General features: G+C 37.6%; 1 non-coding gene across 1 annotated transcript; it reads right to left on the bottom strand.

Annotated features, from left to right (window-relative positions):
• Nucleotides 1-6954: 6954 nt before the first annotated feature.
• Nucleotides 6955-7061, bottom strand: LOC127133008 (small nucleolar RNA R71). Its single transcript, XR_007807008.1, has one exon. It is a non-coding gene; the product is annotated as a small nucleolar RNA R71 (small nucleolar RNA).
• Nucleotides 7062-7802: the final 741 nt, after the last annotated feature.

Genomic DNA, 7802 nt, shown 5'->3' with positions numbered 1-7802 from the left:
ACGAGCGTCACACCAGTCCACTAGCTTTTTGGCGCAAGTTACGCTCTCAGAAGAATGGAAGTAACGTTGAGGACTTCGTGTCCTATTCCCAAGCCGTGTATTTAGCCATGCTGAAGACTCGTAGGAAACGCAAGGCAGTTACCAAGGCTATTATAAATAGCCATCTCCTCTCTTTGCCGAACAGGAGGTTTTTGCACGCTCAGTTTTGCGAAAGCTCTGCCAAATTTTCCTTTCACGCCTTTGCTTATTTTTCTTCCTTTCCAGCATTGTTCATTTTATTTATTTCTTTTGCAAGCTTTACTTTCTCTTTTCCCTTGCAATTTATCTTTCCCGTTTTTAGCTTTTAGATATTTTTCGCATAATAGTTTCTACACCGGAAACTACTGTGCAACTTTATACCGGATTTAACCTTACGTTATATTCGAGTTTTATTTCCTTGATTTATTTTACTGCTTAATTGAAGAATCGAAGAACAAATCCTACCGGCTTGTGGTGGAGTGTTCAAGACCATTGTATTACGCATTCAGGTTCTTTAATTGTTATTTAATTTTTTATGTTTTATTCTATTGTTTATTCATATTGCCTGCCTGGAATGAGTCTGTTTATGCATGATATAAATTCTTGTTTATTTAGCATGTCTGGCTAATTTGCCTAGGTATCGGTATGTAAAGTAAGCAGAATAAGGGATCGAGACTGAGTCGGTCTATCTAAACTTAAAATCAAAATCAATCTTTTTATGGTCTCAACTTACAGGTTAAATAACAAGATTTTTTACAAAAGTAAAAGACATAAAGAAGTTAAAATCAATAGAGCGAGAGTTTGAGATTTTAACTGGACAGTGTAAGTTAGGCATTAATTCTAGATCAGGGCGAGAGCAAGTTTTAGAGTTAATTAAATTCTGACCTTTTCCAAAAAGTATTTTTAAAGATTGAATGTGAGGACGAGAGTTAAGCATTTGGATTTAATTATATAACCTAAGTCAACAGAGCGAGAGTTTGAGATAAGGGTGTTTAAAACGGTCAGTATTTTCTTAAAAAGAGTTTCTGCAACTTTATTGTTTTCAAAATATGGTTTTTGACTTAATTATAAGTGACAGCAACATTAATATAAAATCATGGTTTATTCAACAGAGCGAGAGTTTGAGATAGAACCTTTAACCAATAAAGTTAACCGAAACGATTCATTTTAAAACCAAGAAACCGACAAAGACTTGATTCCCTAGTTTTGACGAATTACATACCGATATCCGTTTTATTAATATTTAATCTAGACATTAGTTTAGCTCTTAGTTTTTCCCCAAACAATCAAACATCTTCACCTTAGATTTACGTAGTAACTTTAGATAACGGTATATCGATTCATAAGTCCCTGTGGGATCGATATCTTTTAAAACTACGCGATAGAACTGTGCACTTGCAGTTTGTATCCCATTCTCGACTCACCCAGTCGAGCGATCAGTACACACAAAAAAGGGCTCCCTAGGAGTACCTAGGGCACTTTGGGTGCTAACACCTTCCCTCTGTGTAACCAACCCCCTTACCTGTAATCTCTGGCATTTTATTAGTTTTGATTTGAAAACTTCTTATTTTTAGGTTTTGTTCGTACTTTTCCCTTGGAAATAATAAAAGCGCGGTGGCGACTCTGATTTAATTGACGTCTAGCTTATCCATAGCTTGACAGTCATGAATTTACCGCTACAGTCCCCCCTGCGGTATGAAATTATCATTTGAATTCAAGTTTTCTATGTGAGTATGTTGATGGAATTGTTTAGGTGTTATTGTTTTGTTTCCACGTCCTAACTCATGACTGTTTAATATGCAGATTGGTTTTGGTAGACTGATATGACAAAGTGGCTCTTAGTATACAACTCACGATTTTATTGTAGGAAGGTTCTGCAACAGGTGTATTGCACTATGGTTATGTTGCACATCACTCATGGTTTCTGCCTAATTTAGGTGTCTGCCTATCCAAATTATGTTGGTTTAATATTGATGTGGGAAGTTTACTGTGCCGGTTTTTAGACCGTGGTTTTGTGATAAGCAACCCAAGTTTTTTTTGTCTTTCTGTTTATGTATCAGGTATGGATCATTGGACGTGTTTCCAAGGCTTTAAATAATGTTCAACTTGTGTCCTGAAGGTCTAGTATTTTAATGTAATTCCCTTTTTCACTTTGGCTCTGTAGTGTTTATGCATTGGGTTTCCTTGCCTTGGCTTGTGTTTCACCTTGATGTGGCGTTCTGCTTGTTGTTGCAGATTGATGGATCATGTTGGTGGCACAGTCTGAATCTGGTATGCAACAGGTCCTTATGCATTGCCTTGATTGTGAAGTGGCTTAATAAGTTCCCCCCTGTCGGTTCGGTTTAAGTTCTAACTTTGTTTTTCCCTCCTGTTCTAATATGACTTTATTATTAACCTTCAATGCCTGAATGTGTAAGGGCTGATATAACCATTCACGTGCTTTGGCTTAGACTGCTGTTGTACACGTCATAAGACCATTGTTATACATGCCCTAATGTTTGGTTGATAACAAGAATGATGGTCTGAAATAGTGTGTAGCCATTGCAGGTCCTTGTTGTTGTTGATGCATCACATGGTGTTATCACAATTGTTCTCGTATTGGTGCAATTTTTGGTTACCTGTTGTAGTGTTTGTGTTCAATTTTGCAACAGGTTCATGTTGTGGTATGTACACGTCTGCAAGGTTTGGAAGGTTGTGTAATTTAGACCAACACGGTGTTTGTTCATGTCTTTTATTTTTGTAATGCTCTTGTGCTTATTTCTGGTGAGAGAAAAACGCAACTTATGGTCTTGTAAAAGGTTTATGATCGTGTTCAGAAAACTATGGTATCCAACATACTTTGGCTTTGGTGTAACAGGGGTTAATTCTTTCACATCTGCATTTATGTACTACAACCCTTATAGTTTCATGGGTGTATTGTAGGTAATTCTCATTACACAGCTTATGTTGGTGATGCATTCGACGGCGTAGTTCTCATGGCTTTGGTGTACATTCATTCCAAAAATTTGTTATGCTTTTTATTTCACTGCATCTTTCATTGGATTTGTTCATGTACAAATGGGGTGTTGCAGGTTGCAGTTTTGGTCGTGGCTTTGTGGCGGTGTAAGCTGGATATTGCTTTTAAGATTTGGTATCGCATTCTTGACTTGCAGCTGGAAGATGCTTCACCACGATTCCAACAGTTTTCCGCACTACACCAATTTTGCTTATGTTAAACTAAAATGGTGACACCATTGACCTTCCTTATCTCCCGGTTTTCATTGGCTAGTTTAGGATTATACTTTTTGAAACATTTGTAAATGGTTATAATCCATATTTATAATGAGCATTATTTATGAGATGGAATTGTGGCATGCTTCCATGAAATTGTGAACTAAATTAATCTGAATAATCTGGATATTAGTGATGATGCGTGTTGTAAAAAAAGTGATAAGAGTGTTTTGACAATGGTCATGATTACAAGGTGACTTTGGTTTGAAGTGTTGTATGCAAATGTGAATCAGTTTGGTTTAATAGTTCACCCATTTAAACATTGAATTTGCGGATTTATGATGGAGTTTTTTAGCTTAACATGACCTAAAAAATGGAAATGTATTGTGGCTCATGGTTGAATCAAAATGCAGTTATCATCTAAATTAATCATAGATTTTGAATGTAGTTTGCAATTTCATTTAACGGTTACAACTCGTGTTAATAAACCACGATCTATGATCATGTATGGGAATGATGTTGAAATGGTGTGACTTGGATATGTAGGTATGATTTTTGTAAAAGTGTAGAACATGATAATGAATTTGTAAAGTGGTTGGTGAATGTAATGTGGATAGTTATTACGGTGAAAGTGAATCAAGGATTATGAATTAAAAGGGAAAGTGATTCATGATTTAAAAGATGAAAGAGGACTTTTGGTTTTGAATTCGGTTTAGCAATATGAACATGGATCACGACAAAGAATGGAATTCATGATGGACATGAAGAGAAAATGAATCAGGGATCATGCATTCAAGAGCTTAAGGGTAAATGATTGATTTCAGTCACCTGGTTGACCCAATAGCCAGCCCAGGTAACAACGCATATTTTCTTATGGACAAAAGAACATGGACCACAATATCCTAAACCAAATGACCTAGGTTTGTGATTTTGATATGAACTAGATAAATATCATCCAAATGACAATTCGTACACAAGGCCCTTGACTAACAAAGTCACGAATCAGGGTTTCACCCCACATGATGTGTAACACCATATTCCTTAATCCATAACCCTGTTTTTTACTAACCACCACCCTAAATCCATGACACCTGTTAGCAGATGTAAGTCATTAGTGGTTTGAACGAGCATGAATGATTATGAATGATGTTAGGCAGACGTTAAGTTATGGTCAGATGGGAGCAAAACGAAAGAAGAAGAAGGGAAAATTTTGGGGTATGACAGCTGCCCCTATTTAATTACCTTGAACCAGAAGGTATAAATGACAACAGTCCTAGTACATTCATGGTGGAAGATAGTTAAGTACGAAAAAGACCCCAAATTTGCCCTTTGAAATTCAAGGAAGAAATGTGGAAAGAAAATGTAGTGAGAAATACAGTAAGGAAAGTCATCGTAAGGTCAACGAATCGATCAAGACTCTCTGGGAATCGTCAGAACAGTATCTTGGATGTCGCAATCAAGATATTCCAACAAAGGAACGATACCTCAACTGTACCTAATATTTTCTGAGCATTAGCAGAGCAGTGTCCTGAGTTAAACACATGAGATTCCCCGAGGGTATTGATCACACTGAATTACACCGTGTTTTTGACTCGGATTTCACATGTTTATTAGGACTTTATTATCATTTTGTTTGTATTATGCTCTCTTTTCTCTTGTTTTCGGATATTTAGCACTTTCAGACTCTATTGGAAGAAACGAAGCAAAAAGACCTAAAATTAGGGTTTTTTGGCGAAATTACACGCATGGCGTTGCACATGGCGGCCGCTATAGGGGAAGCCATGAGTCATCAACCCTCAACTAGGAGGTAACCGCTACGTTCCCATGATCCACCCCATTTACACACATGGCGGGCGCCATGAAGGGATGGCGGGCGCCACCTTTGCAAATCACGTTCCCACTAAGTCCCACTAAGGAGAAGTTGGAGGGCACCATGGTCTTTACAAACTGCTGAAAATCTCTATAAATAGCTCATTCCATTTCGTTTTCTAATGATCCAACTTAGTTTTACAAGACTAAGCATATATTTATCTTTTGTAATAGCGATAATCCGTCACATCGGGGGGTTATCGCACCTTTGTGAGATTAAGTTGGGTCACTTCGAGTTGCTGTCGTCTTTAGCTTCAGGAGTCGGAGGTTTATATTTGTACCAGAATCGAAGCCTCCGTTTGGAGCAGGTTCTTATTTATCGCTTTATTTATTTATTTCCCGCATCGCTTTTATTTTATTTTTTTTCCGCCCTCGCTTTATTTTTTTTTCCGCACTCGCTTTATTTTATTTATTTTCTGCACTCGCTTTATTTTATTTATTTTCCGCACTCGCTTTATTTTATTTACTTTCCGCACTCGCTTTACTTTATCTATTTTGTGCACTTTACTCGCTCTCTACGCCTCACATTCTAAAACAAACTTTTCATCATGATTAACACCGTTATGTTCGTTTGTGTTACCATGTCTGGCTAAATCTTTTAAAGGTTAGAATATAAGGATCACGGTTAAAGTAATGTTTCACATATTGAAATCTCTAGAAATACTTTAAAGGTTCTTTTGATTTTTAACTTGAGTTTTCTAAAACAAACCTGGTTAGTTTTAATTATTCGAGGAGTGCGAAAGCACCCTGGCTTAGTAACTAGGAATTTTTATCACTTTAAGGAAAAACTATTTTTGAAACTGTTTTCGGACGCGTTGATAGGTTTAAAATCAGAAAAGTCCTTGGGTAAATTTTCCAAATCAAAATCACTTTTCAACTAAGTTTACAAGTCTCATTTCTTAAAAATAGGTTTACTACTTTAGCGTTTTGCGCACCTTTTACAAGTGACAATAAAAGGCCTTAATTTAAGGGAAAACTCGATTCTGAATACGTGAAAGCGACAGTTCCTATTAAATGGATTCTTTTCAAGAGTAGAAAATATTTCCTCATAAGTAGTTCTATTTAGACAATCGAAACATCACTTAACTAACGTGAATTACATTTAACCTGTCTTTACCTGTATTTATTATTTACCGTTATTTTGCAAACCCAATATCTCTTTTATACCGCCTTAGATAAACACCGTAACGATAGTAATCGATAGATTGACGATTGGTCTCTGTGGGATCGGTGTTCTTTTATATTACTTTGACATTATTCGTGCACTTGTGAGTCAATACGATCAAGTTCTTGGCACCGTTGCCGGGGACCAACTTCGTCAAATTTCGTACCCTGTTGTTACACCGTATATACTAAGGCATTATTAGCCGGTAAATGCGAAGAACCCGTAGTACCGGAAATTTAGTATATCCTTTAGCGGAACCCGAACGTTATACTCGTACGCGCCTCTTACTCATCCGAATTAAGAAAGCTATGGCCGAGAATCGCGATAGGAGACCTCTTAAGGAATTTGCCCAACCCATTGACGAGGAACCTAGTTCGAGTATAGTAAACCCCCTTATACCTGCTAGCAATTTCCAACTAAAACCGTCTTTGTTGCAATTAGTGCAACAGAACCAATACACGGGTCTCACTACCGAGAACCCGAATCAACATTTAAAAGTTTTTATCCAACTAGACGACACCTATAAATCTAACGACGCTTCACCCGATGCGATCCGTTTAAGATTATTCCCTTTCTCCCTCAGGGATAGAGAATGTTCATGGCTAGATTCACTTCCAGCTAATTCAATAACTACCTGGGAAGACCTTAGGAGAGTATTCCTTGCTAGATATTTCCCCCCTAGTAAGACTGTTGTTCTTCGAAACCAAATAACTAGATTTGCTCAAAACCAAGGAGAATCGCTTTTTGAAGCTTGGGAGAGATATAAAGAGCTATTAAGAGTCTGCCCACACCATGGCCTAAAACAATGGCTGATCGTTCATACCTTCTACAATGGACTCCATTATAACACCAAGATGAGAATTGACGTTGTTGTAGGCGACGCGCTGATGAACAAGCCTTATCCAGAAGTTGTGACCTAATTGAGGATATGGCCCAAAACCATTATCAACGGGGAACTGAACGAGCATCAATAGAGAAAAAGGAGACCCAAGGTGGAAAACATGAGGTGAGCTCTCTAGACATGATGCAGGCGAAAATGGACGCTTTAGCCCTTAGGATCGAACATATGTCTACAAACACTAACACCATAGCAGTAGTCCACACAGAGTGCGAACTCTGTGGATCTAAAGGACACGAATCGATGGAGTGTAACCTTTTGAACGAACTAAATACCGACCAAGTGAATTACGCCCAAGGTAACCCATTTTCAAACACTTACAACCCTAGATGGAAGAATCATCTGAATTTCTCCTATAAAAACCAGAACCCTATCCAAAATAATGCACCTCAGAGACCGCAAGGTTATCAAGCCCAAAAACCAAACCAACCTATGAAAGTTGTGCCCTAGAAGTCTAACCTTGAGAAGATCATGGAAAGCTTTATATCGGGCCAGACTCAGCAAAATAAAGAATTCTTAAACCAGAACATTCACGTAAACGAACTTATAACGCAATTAGGAACCAAGGTTGATCAGATAATCACTCATAACAAGATGCTTGAAACCCAGATCTCACAGGTAGCACAAAACCAAGCCCCACAA

Source organism: Lathyrus oleraceus, chromosome 3, assembly GCF_024323335.1.
Source record: "Lathyrus oleraceus cultivar Zhongwan6 chromosome 3, CAAS_Psat_ZW6_1.0, whole genome shotgun sequence".
NCBI lineage: Eukaryota > Viridiplantae > Streptophyta > Magnoliopsida > Fabales > Fabaceae > Lathyrus > Lathyrus oleraceus.
Note: the sequence above shows the minus strand (reverse complement) of the source record. Positions and strands in the feature narration are given on the sequence as shown.